The sequence below is a fragment of the Durio zibethinus genome, chromosome 11 (genome assembly GCF_047325235.1).
Source record: "Durio zibethinus cultivar Kanyao isolate XHJ-2024 chromosome 11, ASM4732523v1, whole genome shotgun sequence".
Classification (NCBI taxonomy): domain Eukaryota; kingdom Viridiplantae; phylum Streptophyta; class Magnoliopsida; order Malvales; family Malvaceae; genus Durio; species Durio zibethinus.
The window spans coordinates 6,600,676-6,617,514 of record NC_143172.1 but is presented as its reverse complement, the minus strand read 5'-3'; the positions used below and the strand labels follow the sequence as shown (position 1 = coordinate 6,617,514).

Here is a 16,839-nt window from a genome sequence, read left to right as displayed (position 1 = left end):
CAATGGACCTACCAAGCGACAATCAAAATATCGTACATATACATATCCTTTATCATGAATGTTTTTAGTCATTTTTATAGCCTTGATCAAAACCATGTCTATCACCTGAATGGGTCATAATAATATTTTGTGTATAATAAATTCAAACTTTATTTATAGGACCAATATGCCATAATAAAAGATATGCAAAACATACCTTGTGAATTCATGTGAATTTTTAAATTACACAATCCCAGAATTAACTTTTGTAATCCAAAAATGAATGTCTTTGTCTAACCTTGTCACTTTCTATAAAAATTTTTCATGAAATTGCAATTAGAGTCCATTAATATTTATTTCTAATTTCAATAGCCTTCACAAATATTTTGTGATCATTATATTCATATCCAAATCATCATGACAATGCAAGTCATGAAACATGACAAACCAAGGCTTACACATTAACCATACATAACTAGTACACATCCTTGTCATGAAATTATAAAAATCCATGGAGACTTGTTCATTTTTTTTTTTTTGCACATAAATGCCATATATCATTACAATTATTTATATTCTCTATTTGCATTAAAACAAACTTTATTTTTATTTGTTTTCATGGCAAACCGTGTCATTTTCTCCATTACATTCCAACATAGAACTTTTCAAATTCATAAACATGACTAATTACACACTGGATGAGTTTCCCTCAAACCTATGATAACTGGCAATTGTCTCAATGTTTATGACATGTTTTTCCTTGTAATCAATATCTCATGTGCCAAAAGCAGCAATGCTTTTGTGTAGCATTGATTAACTCTTTGATGGCTATTTATGATTTTCATTTTGTGATTGTTCATAATAAAATTCTATTTTGTAAAATTATTTATAGTGTAATACATCCAACAGGCAAAAGAAATGTCACATTGCCTACATTCTTGATGAAATTACAAATTAAAATTTAACCCATATCTTTATTTTTTATTACATAATTGCATTTTGCATATAAATATATATTTCATGGTTAATAGTTTAACCTTTTCAAGTGCAGTGTTCTCTCAATAATAATCCATAATCATCACATGATTATATCATATCATGAATAAACAAAATGATTACTATTATTAATTCAATAGTAATCCCATGTTTCAATGGTCACTTTTGCAAACTCAAAATTGAAGATATACAATAAATGAAAATAAATTTATGCACTTCATAATATACATATCATGGCCATTACGAAAATTAAATAAATATTGAAATCACTTATTCTCTAAATATACAAGTATTTCAATTTTCATGCTATGGTATCTTAAAAGTGAAATTGTTGTTTCTTGCATATATCAATAAATTTGTTGATTAGTACTCTAAGAAGATTCAATTTATAAGTTTTAATCATCTACTCCACATGCATACTTTCATTAACATTCCTTTTATCACTAGCTAGTGGGTTTTCATGAAAATCATGGAATGAAAATATCAAATCCATGTCTATTTTATATGTAACTAAAGACAACATCATTCCATTAAAGCATAATAAAACTTTTCTTGACCTAATTTCAGGCCAGTTTCATTGAATATGCAAATACTAATTACATTAAAAACAAATACACTTATCTCAAATAAATATAGTAATTAATGTAATTAATATGCATACACTTTGATAAAAATTGTCTAGCACATTGAGTTAATATCCTTACCAGAATGATGCGTAAAATAAATTACATACCTATTTTGATTAAAGAATCCAATTTTTCTTGAACAAGTCCAAAGAGAAAATTAATTCATATTGAATAAAAGATATAATTTTTGTTTCCACCACAAAAATGAACCCTTCCTTGTCTGTCATCACCGCCTTGAACCATAATTTCTCACAAAATTACAAAAATAAAATCTTAAGATGGTTAGAACTTGAGGTTTGAAAAAAACATGAGAAATTAAGGAAAGGCTTCAAGGCATATAATGGTGCCACTTTCTTTAAAGTTTTATTTGCCCTCACCACTTGATTAATTAATGTGAAAAGAGCTACTGGTGATAAACCTTGAAAATACAATGAAGTCCAACGATTGACTGCGTTTTGCATTAATGAAATCAATCCACTAAGCATATAGTAGCATATAACAAGATTATTGTCTTATATAAAGAATTTCTACATCAAAACTTTATGGAAGTAATCTGAAATTTATTGGAACAATGGAGGGAGAATTTAACATAAAGTGTTATATCTGAAAATTATTGTTCTACTTTTCAAAATTAGAAATCTATTTATAATAAAATAGACATCTCTTTGTACAAACATGACTATCCAAATAGATGTCTATTTGTATAGACATAACAGTTCTAATATGTGACTATTTAGATATACATAATTTTGAAACACAATTCTTAAGAAATAATCATGTCTTTTAGAGGAACATAACCTTTTACCATCGCATGTAATTCATGTAATATATTATTATTAAAAATGTTCCAACATTTTTTACCCATTTTCTCCAAGTTTTGTGTCTTTTTCTTTTTTTTTTTGTCTTTTTTATTTTTATAGGTCCAAGAATTAAGAAATCTATGAGTTTTTAGGTTGATTTTGGGTGGGATGGAAGAGCACAAAGAGAAAAAAAAAGTGGAGATTGTCATAACGTTTAGATCCGGAGATCCATCGCTAGACATTGACTTGAAGGAGTCGTCACTAATCTTTTTTATCTAGGTGCGATTGGCCACCTAAAGAATCCATCCTTTTAGGGAACACCTAAGTTTAAGGGTCCCTACAAGAATAGGTTCGGGTCTACTAACCAAAACATGGTTCAGAAGTTCGGTTACGTGTTAGGAAGGTTATAGCACCCTCACAACGCCCATCAAAAGATGGTACCAACTTAATTTTGTGTTATCCAATAACCCTTAAAAATTTATGAAGTAATTAATTATTGAAAATTATTCTCAATTGATTCTAATACTTTTAGCAAAAAATTGAAAAAATTCCCTCACCTTAAGAGTATACAAGAAAACTACTATTTCATTTGCAGAGGCTCCATCATCGGATTATTTAACATTAAAAAAATTCTAAAAAAATAAAAAAAAAAAGAAAAATGATCGCTTTTGTACAGGAAAAAGTGATATTTTCAACTTCTCTCCAAAATATTTTTTAAAAAACTTTAATTTCGAGAAAAATTGATACTTTCAACTTTTTCTCAAAAATATTTTTTGGAAACTTTAATTTCGAGGAAAATTAACACTTTTAACTTTTCCTCAAAACCTTTTTTTTGAAAATTTATTTTTAAGAAAAATTGATACTTTCAACTTTTCTCCAAAAATATTTTTTTGGAAACTTTAATTTCGAGAAAAATTAATACTTTCAACTTTTTCTCAAAAATATTTTTTGGAAATTTTAATTTCGAGGAAAATTAATATTTTCAACTTTTCCTCAAAAAAAACTTTTTTTGAAAATTTATTTTTAAGGAAAATTAATACTTTCAACTTTTCTCCAAAAATATTTTTTGGAAAGCTTATTTTCAAGGAAAATTGATACTTTCAATTTTACTCAAAAAAAACTTTTTTTTTGAAAATTTATTTTTAAGGAAAATTGATACTTTCAACTTTTCCCCAAAAATATTTTTTAGAAAGTTCATTTTCAAATAAAAAAATAAAATAAAAAAATAAAAATGAAAATGAAATTTAAACCAATAGCAAATGCTGGAGTTGTTATCGGAGCTACACCAATACCAAAAATGGATGGCAAAGTTGAAAATGAAGGAGTGACAGATGAGCTAAAAAGAAATGGACCAGTCCCAAATGTAAGAGTTGCAGATGAACTAAATACTGAAGTTGTTGATGAAGTTGGGCGAAAAAGGTTTGATGATGTTGATTGAAAAGGATTTGACATAGTAGTTGAGGTTGTACAACCTGTACTATTAAAAGATGGCGGTTTTAGGCTAAATGGATTGAGGTTTTAGGCTAAATGGATTGATACTTATGCTGCTAGAAAATGGATTTACAGATGTTTGATCGAACGTTGGAGAAGAGCCAAAACGACTAATAGGTGCGGTTGACACAACAAAACCAGTCTTTCCAGAAGGTCGAGCAGCTACCTGTGGTCCACCTTTATCCTCTAATTGATAATCCTCCCATCGCAGCTCTTCATGACTTTTATCTTTGTAAACAAGCATCGTTGATATTGACTCCAGCTTTGCAGTTGGCTGTGCACTACTCCCACTATCTGCTTCGATTGTATGTGTGTAAGGAGCTACTCTACTTCTCCCACGTTGACCCTCAAATGGTGATTGGCCAAAGCTTGTGTTTCCAGATGTTGGTACAGAAGATTGGGTTCCAAAAAGAGAACTCCGGGCTCCAAATGTAATGGTTCCAAAAGGAGAACTACCGAATGTTGGCGTTGATTGGCTAAAAGCTAGGCTAGACCCAAAGCTGAATGAAAGAGTAAAAGATGCTTCAAAAAGAGGAGTGTTTGAAGCTCTAAAAATAGGAGGGATAGAACCCCCAAATGCAGAACTAAAAGAACTGAAAACAAAAGTGCTAGAAGTGCTAAAAGCAAGTGTGTTTGATGCTCCAAATGTGCCTCATGTTCCAAATACCTGGGCATTAAACACACTGAATGCAGTTTCAGTGCTCTCAAATGCTGGACTTTCAGTTGAACCAAAGGCAGGGATGCTTATGGAACTAAAGGCAGGGGTGCTCATGGCACCAAAAGCAGGAGTACTAGAATTAAATGCAGATCGACTTAAACCAAAAGGTATGGAGGAACCAAGTATACCACTTCTAAATGCAGGCTATGATTGCTGTGTTATATTGGTTGGTCTGTATTGCTTGACGAAAGAAATGCCTCATTTTTATTCTTTTCTTTTTGGTGCACGAAAAGAAAGGCTGAACCTTTTTCTTGGTTAAAAGTGATCTATTTCCTTCAGAGTTCCTTCAGAGTGGGAGATTTTACCTTCAAAGTTTCGAGCTAGAAGTAGTCATCTTACTCACCTCCGATGCTCTATAAATCTTCAATACAATCTAGTCTTTGACTGAGATCAACCAATTGCCAGATTCAAATAAAACCAGGGTCCATCCGGATTGGATAATCAACCTCTTCATCTGACCTTTGAAAGTTGGATTCTTTTATCGAATGAAGGAAGATAGCAATCACCAGATTGTACCACTTCAAACAGCATCCTAACGAGCAGGTTATCGACTTTTATAAAGCATCCCATGCCTTCTCGATACTACTCTAGGCGATAAAGTTGCTAACAGAAGACTGAACACTTTTTGACTCTACCTTTTTCCTTTCCTATTCGGATTCTTCTTCTATCTTTCCTCCCACCTTCAAACTGTGAATCATAATGATTTATCAAACCATGCTGATAGAGTTTCAGTTCAATTTCAATTAGTCATCCAATGCTAAAGATTAGCATTTAATTATGCTTTCTGATCATTATTAAGCCTAATCTCAATCTTTTTTTAAAAAAAAAAAATCAGATAATGAAGATAGAAAAAAAAAAACAATAAGTAGACCATAAGATAAAAATGATAAATGATAAATATGAAATAAAAATCTGAAATAAAAATGAATAAAAATTTTTACAATCGAGCTTGGACTAGTTTTGATTGACAAAGGACCCCAGACAAAATGTGGTGTCTACAACTGCCTCTCTTTACACATTTTCTGTGAAATAAAAATTGTGCAAAGACGTAGACACCCATTCAAGATTCAACTGAATTTTTTTTTTACTTTTTTTATTTTTTTTATTTTTTAAATTTTGATCAAAGCCACTCTAAGCAGAGGCTCAACGACTTTGAGAAACATAAACAAAGCTCCTCTAAACAGAGGTAATTTTTTTTATTTTTTTTATTTTTTTTAAATTTGATCAAAGCTCCTCTAAGCAGAGGCTCAACGACTTTGAGAAACATAAACAAAGATCCTCTAAACAGAGGTAATTTTTTTTATTTTTTTGTTTTTAATTTTGATCAAAGTTGCAAAGGCTCAACGACTTTGAGAAACATAAACAAAGCTCTTTTAAACAGAGGCAATTTTTTTTTATTTTTTTGGTTTTTTTTTTAAATTTGATCAAAGCTCCTCTAAGCAGAGGCTCAACGACTTTGAGAAATAAATAAAGGCTCCTCTAAACAGAGGCTTAACGACTTTAAAAAATAAATAAAAGCTCCTCTAAGCAAAGGCTCAACAACTTTGAAAAATAAATAAAGCTCCTCTAATCAGAGGCTCAACGATTTTGGAAAAATAAATGGCTCCTCTAATCAGAGGTTCAACGACTTTGGAAAAATAAATGGTTCCTCTAATCAGAGGCACCACGACTTTGAAAGTAAATTGCTCCTCTAAACAGAGGCACCTCAACTTTTGAAAAGTAAATTGCTCTTCTAAATAGAGGCACCACAACTTTGGAAAATAAATTGCTCCTCTAAACAAAGACACCATAACTTTGAAAGTAAATTGCTCCTCTAAACAGAGAAGCCTCAACTTTTGAAAAGTAAATTGCTCATCTAAATAGAGGCACCACAACTTTGAAAAATAAATTACTCCTTAACAATCATGTTCAAAGGAATTATAGATCGTGATTGAAGGAATTTTGTAATAGGAACTTAAGGATTCACAATTCGAGTTCAACATTCAGAGGTTTAAATTCGTAAGAATCTTTCAGCTTCGTAAGAATTTACTAAAATTTGATTCTCAAAATTTTAGTTTCATTCAAATTTGTAATATCTCGAGATCTGCATTTGCAACTTGTAAGACTTGCATCCAACATTTAAAAATCCTTATTTGAATTTTGGAGATTCACATCCAAAAGTTCAAGGCTTTTCAAAGGTTCTCATTTAGCAAACTTGGAATTCATATCCAAAAATCTAAAGCTTTTCATTTGAATTTTAAAGATTCACATCCAAAAAGCTTCTCATTTGAGTTCAAAGGCTCACATGCAATTAAACTTAAAGTTTCACATCTAAGTTTAGAGGTTCTCATTTAAAACATTATAAATTCATATCCAAAAAGTTGAAGCTTTGTATTTTGGATATTCACATCCAAAAGTTCAAAACTTTTCATTTGTTTGAAGATTCATATTCGACGAACTTTAGGGTTTCACTCCTCAAAGATTCTCATTTTGAAACTCAAAGATTCTCATTTGAGTTCTCAAAAATTTTTATCAAAATATTCACAATTTATTTCTTAAGTGACTCAAAAATTTGCATGAATGAATGTTATGATCAAGAATGCAAATGCTTTCTTAATGATACAAATGCAACAACCTAGATTCTCATAGTGCCATGCATGTCCAAACAAAGTTTAATTCATCAAATTATGTGCATGTACTATTCAAGCAATGATGCCAACATGTTGCATGTAATGCGAATGTCAATAATGTGATGAAATCTTAAATAATTATGAAATATGGTCCTCAAGAGCCTACCATCTCACATTTTCCCTTTATTTAGCTTCTCAACATTTTGGAACAAGTTTTATCAACTGATCATCATTGTTTCCATTACTTGATCACCATCCGGAGGTTTTTCAGCACCAATAAATTTTACCTATTACTCTACATGTTAGGCTTATCAGCACTAACCATTTCAAAATAAATTTCATGTTCTGTCACTTGGTCATCATTCATAAGCTTCTCAATACTAGCCACTTCAAAAGAAATTTTATCATCTATCACTTGGTCATCATTCATAAGCTTCTCAGCACCAATTTTATCTATTACCCCATATCATTTTCATCACTTAATAATAACTCATAGGTTATATCAACCAATACATCCTCATATTCATCACTTGATTATACCACTTTTTAAGATTTGTCCCATCTTCATTTTATTATCCAATCCATCATCATATTCTCCATTTGGTCACATCATATGTCCTTCCAAATCATCTCTTTTAGGTTTCTACCATTTTTTCATTGTGTTGCCACCCTCATCTTAGATTTCTCTTTAAAGAAATGCAAGACTTTTTTATGCACATTGTCATTCATTCATCATCATTTCAATTCTTGACAATTATAATGCACTTATACATTTTTTTGATTTATTCTAGGGATGTAACAATAAGAGAACACAAGGTGAATTATGATAAAGATAATCAATGAAGATCTATTTTGATACAAAACAAATGGAAAAAGAAATAAATTGGTTACATGTCATTGGGATGAATGGTATATCCAAACGATGAATATTCAGACAATTCTCAACATTAATCTAGGATTCTTTTTCAAAAACTCATTTCATTTATTGTTGAAGTCATTTTGAGCTTGGTGAACTTTACCCCAATTTTTGAGGGATCTTCAGATGTCTTTGATCTTCCATCCATGTGAACCATTTAACTTAGATCTTTTTCTACCAAAATCATCTTTTCAGGTTTTCAATTTGAATCTTTTTTCATTTTTTTATTTTTTTCTTTATTTTTTTTTTCTTCATTTTTCATTTTTTCTTTTTTCATCATCTTCATTTTTTTTTCCTTATCTTTCATCCATTGTTGATATCTTTCTTCATATCAAACTTTAGAGCAATGTAGCATGACTCCATTATTTCATCATGAGCATGCCTTCGCCCAACATATGATCATTCAAGTTGAGCATTCACACTTGATCCAAATTGACTTTTTAAGGTTATAATGTAGGCCAAAGTGAGGGGTCATAAAAGAAATGGATATAATAGGCGTAAAACATGTATTAAAAAGGTTCAAGATCAAAGGATCATTTGATGCAACTTGACATTTTACCCCCACATCATTTTACTACTTTTTCTTTTCTCACATAAAAGATTCTCATTATTTTACCCCCAAATCATGTGTGGCATTTATTTTTTCTTTTGCTTTTCTTTTTCTTTATATCTTTGAGACCTTTTGTGATATTTTTTTTCAAAAATTATCCCCCAATGTAAAGGGTGATCATTGGTTAGGGTTCTTTAAAAAAAAAATCATAATAGGCTCTAAAGGGTAGCAATGAATGGTTTTTCGAATGGTAAAAGAAAGATAGCCATTTTTCATCTCAATTGTGAATACTTTTCTTGAACATCATCTATTGAACAAAGCTTATGAACCTGTATAAAAGATTGCACATCTTCAAGAGATATTTATTTCACCTCTGGTAACAGCTTACTTCTTTTTTGCTCAAATCATCTTATCATATTAATGTGGATGAGTTCTCAAAATTAAATCTCAGAATTATTGTTATCATTGTCTAAATATTCATCATCTGAAATTTGAGAATGGGTGCAAAGCTACGAAAGGTAACAGGGCATGAAATAATGGTCGAGTGAAAAAAAAAATGTAATGAAACGCATTAACTTACCTTTATTAAAATGATAATAAATGAAATCATATTGTAAGAAAGAAATCCTAACATTGCTTTAAAAGAACTCTTAGAATGACAAGTAGCATTCAACCAGTTTTAACATCTCTCTTTAAAATCATGCCCATGTGCAATCAGGTGAAGGATTTTTATCTCGCCCCATTGATTCATTGCGACTCTTCAGGCCCTTTTGAATTAACATATTCTTGATTCTCATTTAGAGCATTGACATTCTAATTAGGCAATGGATTACCACTAACATTAAGTGTTGTTGCTCTTCTTTGATCAAAACTTACCATTCCATCTTTGATTAATCGTTGCACCTCATGCTTTAGAGTAGTGTCATTTTCAGTGAAATGGCCAGCAATTTCATAGTGGTAGTCACAGTGAACTATAAGATCATACCGCTTAGGATAAGATGGCTTGAGCAGCTTCACACAACTTGAAGGTAATCAGGTGGCTATTATAGAGCTCTCGATATAACTTCGTATAAGTCAAGCTTTTCTCAAATAGTCTATTGTTCTCGTGAACCACTTTTCAGGTTAATAAGATGAATTTAGGGTCTTACAAGAGTTTGACTGTTAAGGCTATATATGGGAGCTTGAATGATAAAAATAGGCTAGTATATTGATGAATTAGGTGATTATGGGGCTGGTTGATATGGATAAGATGAAGTATTGTTCATAGTAGGGTAGTATGAAGAGTAATCTTAGGGTGGATAGGGTTGATATCCCTTGAATTATCGCCTATCAAAACTCACAGCTTGAGCTTCAGTTTCTTTCTTTTCTGATGCCTTCTTGGTTTTTCCTTATTTCAACTGATCATTCTTGATGATACTCTCAATAATTTCTTCAAAGATCACTATGTCGATAAAATTTTTTATTGTATTTTCTATTATCTTTTCATAATAAGGAGATTTCAAAGTGCTGACAAACAATATAGTGGTCTTCTTTTCAATTAAAGAATGTTGTACCTGAATACTATGTCCTTCCACCTCTGAGGCATATTCTTTGAATGATTCAGTTGCTTTCTTCTCCATATTCTGTAAAAAAAGACGATCAGAGGCCAAGTCTATTATATACCGATATTGACTAATGAAAGCATGAGCCATATTGCTTCAAGAACAAATACGGGTCCTGTCAATTGGACATACCATTTAGCAGCAGAGCCTATTAAGCTATCTTGAAAGACGTGCATCAAGAGCTTTTCATTATTAGCATGGGCAGCCATTTTTCAATAGTACATAGTAATGTGAGTTTTCGGACACCTTGTACTATCATATTTCTCAAACTCTGGTACTTTAAACTTCAGAGAAATAACCATATCTGAGATTAAACAAAGTCTATCAGCATCGACAGAACCACAAAAAACCCACTCCTTCCATTACTCGTAGCTTTTTTTCTAACAAGTTTATCTTTTGTTTAGCTTTTAAGGCTTCTACGAGCTCTTTCTCTTTGGGCCTCAATTTTTTTATTCTTTTATATCATCCAAATTAGGGATTGATATTGGTTCTACTGCCTCTTCAGTAAAGATAAAATTTATATAACTTTGGTACTGTCCTTGATTTGAATCACATGGTATTCTGGGATATGTGTACTCCACAAGATAGGTGAACTGCTGTGATGGCGAACCTTGTGCAGGTTAAACTTGATGTGGCTTGAAACCATGAGGGTACAGTAAGTCATCCTCCTCTTGTAAGGGATGATCTTGTTAGCTAGCATTCTCCTCTATTAACTTCCCTTTGTTTAACTTGTTCAAAGCCTTTAAAATCTTATTCAATTCCCCTTCTAACTTTTTCTGAGCTTTCTCTATTTTCTTGAGACGATTGAAATTTTCTTGTTCCATTAGTCTGGCTTGAGCTCTTGTATTGTATTGGTGAGTGGGGTTACTTGGTGAAGCTATCATTGAACCTTTAGCACCATAATTATGATTAGAAATGCTATGCTTTATGTATGATACATTGATGCATGAATGAAATGTACATTTTTCTGGATGAAATCTAATATGAAATGGATGTAAATGATTGCGTTAAAATATGATCATGAAAATAATGCAGATGCATAAAATCAGACAAACAACATAGTTAGTTTCATAAATGAAATGAAAGTGATGCCGATGCATAATATTACATATGATAATGAAAATGATGCACAAAGTCAGACAATCAAAATGATTAGATAAACATTCTTCTTGTGTCCTAGTTTCAGGGTATACCTATCATTGGGTAGAAAGGGCTCTATCTTAGGTTTAGGCAATTATAAGGTTCACTATATGTGGCTTAAGGTTAAAGTCTAAAGGTTTTAAAATTGTTCATTACATCATTTTTCATCACAGACTAGTAAGGCACCCTAATCCTCACCTATTACAGGCTACAAGCAGAAAATGTTCAATTTGAATGAAAGTATTTCGCTAGCCACTGCGGAGGTATTAAACCTCACGAAAGTAATAGGTACTTTACTCCCTCCTAGAGGGACGAAGCTCGGGTATAAAGCTTATGTTATGCATATGCATATAATGACATAATTAATAAAGTAAATAATCATGAATGAATAAATAAATAAAACATATATACAAAAAGGTTTAATTTAATTAGGCTTTTGGTTAACACAAATATATTTACTAGCCTGACTCTTAAACGTCCTCAGTGGAGTCGCCAAGCTGTCATAACGTCTAGATCCGAGGATCTATCGCTAGACATTGACTTGAAAAAGTCGCCACCAATCTTTTTTATCTATGTGCGATTGGCCACCTAAGGAATTCATCCTTTCAGGGAACACCTAAGTTTAAGGGTCCCTACAAGAATAGATTCGGGTCTACTAACCAGAACAGGATTTGAGAGTTCGATTACGTGTGAGGAAGGTTATAGCACCCTCACAATGCCCATCGAAAGATGGTACTAGCTTAATTTTATGTTATCCAATAAGCCTTAAAAATTTACCAAGTAATTAATTATTGAAAATTATTCTCAATTGACTCTAATACTTTTAGCAGAAAATTAAGAAAATTTCCTCACCTCAAGAGTATGCAAGAAAACTACTGTTTCATTTGTAAAGGCTCCATCATCGGATTATTTAACATTAAAGCTCCATCATCGGATTATTTAACATTAAAAAAATTTCAAAGAAATAAAAAAAGGAAAAGAAAAATGATCGCTTTTATACAGGAAAAATTGATACTTTCAACTTCTTCTCAAAATATTTTTTAGAAAACTTTAATTTCGAGAAAACTTGATACTTTCAACTTTTCTTCAAAAATATTTTTTGAAAACTTTAATTTTGAGGAAAATTGATACATTCAACTTTTTCTCAAAAAAAACTTTTTTTAAAAATTTATTTTCAAGGAAAATTGATACTTTTATCTATTCCCCAAAAATTTTTTTTGAAAATTTTAATTTCGAGAAAAATTGATACTTTCAACTTTTCCCCAAAAATATTTTTTGGAAAGCTTATTTTCAAGAAAAATTGATACTTTCAACTTTTTTCCAAAAATATTTTTTGAAAATTTTAATTTTGAGGAAAATTGATACTTTCAACTTTTTCTTAAAAAAATATATTTTTTTTGAAAATTTATTTTTAAGGAAAATTGGTACTTTCAATTTTTCTCCAAAAATATTTTTTGAAAAGTTTATTTTCAAAAAAAATTGATGCTTTCAACTTTTACTCAAAAATATTTTTTTTGAATTTTATTTAAAGGAAATAAAATAAAAATAAAAATGAAATTTAAACTAGTAGCAAATGTTGGAGTTGTTATCGGAGCTCCACTAATACAAAAAATGGATGTCAAAGTTGAAAATAAAGAGTGACAGATGAGATAAAAAAAAATGGATCGATTCCAAATGTAAGAGTTGCAGATGAACTAAATACTAAAGTTGTTGACGAAGTTGGGCGAAAAACGTTTGATGATGTTGATTGAAAAGGATTTGATGTAGTAGTCGAGGTTGTACAACCTGTACTATTAAAGGATGGCGATTTTAGGCTAAATAGATTGATACTTGTGTTGCTGGAAAATGGATTTAGAGATGTTTGACCGAACGTTGACGAAGAGCCAAAAGGACTAATAGGTGCGGTTGACACAACAAAGCCAGTCTCTCCAGAAGGTTGAACAGCTACCTGTGGTCCACCTTTATCCTTTAATTGATAATACTCCCATCGCAGCTCCTCATGACTTTTATCTTTGTAAACAGGCATCGCTGATATTGACTCCAGCTTTGCAGCTGGCTGTGCACTACTCCCACTATCTGCTTCGATTGTAAGTGTGTAAGAAGCTACTCTACTTCCCCCACATTGATCCTCAAATGGTGATTGGCCAAAGCTTGTGTTTCCAGATGCCGGTACAAAAGATTAGGTCCCAAAAAGAGAACTTGGGGCTGTAAATGTAGTGGTTCGAAAAGGAGAACTACCGAATGTTGACGTTAATTGGCCAAAAGCTAGGCTAAACCCAAAGCTGAATGAAAGAGTAGAAAATGCTCCAAAAGGAAGAGTGTTTGAAGCCCCAAAAGCAGGAGGGATGGAACCCCCAAATGTAGAACTAGAAGAATCGAAAACAAGAGTGCTAGAAGTACCAAAAGTATGTGTGCTTGATGCTCCAAATGTGCCCCCCTGTTCCAAATACCTGGGCATTAGACACACCGAATGCAGTTCCAATGCTCCTAAATGCTGGACTTCCAGTTGAACCAAAGGCAGGGGTACCAAAGGCAGGGATGCTTGTGGAACTAAAGGTAGGGGTGCTCGTGGCACCAAAAACAGAAGTACTGGAACTAAATGCAGATCGACTTGAACCAAAAGGTGTGGAGGAACCAAATATACCACTCTAAATGCAGGCTGTGATTGTTGTGTTGTGTTGGTTGGTCTATATTGCTTGACGAAGGAAGTGCCTCATTTTTATTCTTTTCTTTCTGGTGCACGAAGGGAAAGGCTGAACCTTTTTCTTGGTTAAAAGTGATCTATTTCCTTCAAAGTTCCTTCAGAGTGAGAGATTTTACCTTCAAAGTTTCGGGCTAGAAGTAGTCATCTTACTCACCTCCGATGCTCTATAGATCCTCAATACAACCGAGTCTTTGACTGAGATCAACCAATTGCCAGATTCAAATGGAACCAGGGTCCATCCGGACTATATAATCAGCCTATTCATCTGACCCTTGAAAGTTGGATTCTTTTATCAAATGAAGGAAGATAGCAATCACCCAGACTGTACCGCTTCAAGCAGCATCCTTGCGAGCAGGTTATCGGCTTTTATAAAACAGCCCACGCCTTCTCGATACTACTCTAGGCGGTAAAGTTGCTAACAGAAGACTGAACACCTTTTGACTCTACTTTTTTCCTCTCCTATTCGGATTCTTCTTCTATCTTTCCTCATACCTTCAAACTGTGAATCACAATGATTTATCAAACCATGCTGATAGAGTTTCAGTTCAATTCCAATTAGTCATCCAATGCTAAAGATTAGTATCTAATTATGCTTTCTAATCATCATCAAGCCTAATCTCAATCTTTCTTTTTTTTTAAAAAAATAATCAGATAATGAAAATAGAAAAAGAAAATAAACAATAAGTAGACCATAAGATAAAAATTAAAAAATGATAAATCTGAAATAAAAATCTGAAATAAAAATGAATAAAAATTTTACAATCGAGCTTGGACTGGTTTTAATTGACAAAAGACCCCGGACAAAATGGGTACTTGGATTTTGGGATTACTCTAGCTTTTTATGAAATGCCCTTGAAAGATGATAAAACATGTAGCATTTTGTTAGGAGATGGGACGATTTAAGGTGTAATGGGAATGGCAGAGATGTACATTGGGATAGGGATGAGATGTTTCCATGTTGCTTTCAAAAAATTCATTTATGGGATTTTCAAAAGGGGAATGAAATAAATTCTGAGCAAACTGTGAAGGGGTTTGTAGATGAACATCTCTGTTCCATATAATATGATGAATAGACTCCTAATAGAGCATTTGATGTTGCTTTTATTTCTATCCTTATAATGCATATAAATGAAAAAGTTGGTTTTGATTTATTAGTTTTATTTTTTAATTATGTTTTTTTATTAAGCCTGATTTATTTCTATATTAAAAATAACATTTTACCCTTGTTTTTCCACCAACCAAGACAAATAAGCAACTTCACTTTATTTCAACACACGTGAAACACAACTGTAAAGGAGCTTTTTTTTTAACAAAAAAAAAAGTTTAGTCCTGCATTAAGTCAAATTAAAGATGATTTCCTTGGGAAAACTCACATATGTTAAATCCTAAGTTAAGTATTTAGTCAAAAAATTTCATGTCTTCTCTTTTATTTCCAGATTCTTCCTTTTCTTTTTAATATTTTCAAGATATCAAAATAACTAATAGAAAATGATAAAATAAGATGCAATTTTTCTTTGCATTTCAAAAAGCCCAAATTCTTCAAGAATAAAAAAATATAATTGATAGCAAAAGAGAAAATAAAAAGGAAGAAAAAATGAACTTCATTTTTTGCAAGCATCAGTGTCATCGAAAACAATCTCAGCAAAAAAACCTTTCATTTTCATTCATTCTCCTTCCTTCTCTTTTCCTTTTTCTCTCTTCAATCAAGCATTTCATCTTTTCTTTGTGTTTTTTTTTTTTTTTTTTTTTTTTTAATTTCAAGTGATAATGGTGATAATGGTGTTTATGGCTGGGTGGATGAGTAAATGAGTGTGACAAGGACTTTGAATTTTTTTACGAGATGGATATGGTAGAAAAGGAGAGCTTAATAAAGGATTGATGCGCGTAAAGTAAACAACATTTATATATTTAAGTTAGTACATTATTATATGTGTAAAGCAAAATATGTAACATTTGTATATTAGATGAGTGAATTATACATTAGATGAGTACGTGTATAGCAAAATGTGCAACATTTATAAATTAGACGAGTGAATTATACATTAGATGAGTACGTGTACAGCAAAATGTGTAACATTTATAAATTAGATGAGTGAAGTATTACACGTCTAAAGCAAAATATGCAACATTTATATATTAGAGGAGTGAATTATTGTGCGTTAAATTCAATTTGATTAATTAGTGTTATTACAAGGATGATTAGGACAGTAACTTAAAAAAAAAAAAAAAGCAAAAATGAAATAGAAATCTTGAATAGAGTTGTAAATTTTTTGAAGATAGTGATGATGCGATTGACTCGTGGCCATGAATGTAATACAAGCTTTTCTTCCATAATATATACTAAAGCAGAAGCTTCAGCTCATAAAACCGAACTTGTGATCCACATTTCTCTTTCACAAAACTCAAAAACAAGTGGTATGACTGCTTTTGAGTCCAACCCATCTAATCCAAAATTATACATTAGGTTTGATGAAAAGGTGTTCAATTCGCATGCAAAGACGGCCATGTTTAACTGAACGTTTCGGTGAGTCTGAACTACGTCGTTTTCTTCGTTACTTTGTGTCCTTCTATCTGGGTATTTGAATTTCAATACAGGGTTTACATTGGAATTTCACTAAAATAGCCATGGACACGGTTATATGATATATCTTTCTAAAAGTTTATGGGGTGCTTGCTGCTTTTGAGTTGATTGTCTTTAGTGTTACTGAA

The 16,839-nt window shown here is 31.7% G+C and overlaps 1 pseudogene; it reads right to left on the bottom strand.

Moving 5' to 3' along the window:
* Window positions 1-3,601: 3,601 nt before the first annotated feature.
* Window positions 3,602-16,572, bottom strand: LOC149516023 (uncharacterized; annotated as a pseudogene).
* Between the last annotated feature and the right edge of the window lie 267 nt (window positions 16,573-16,839).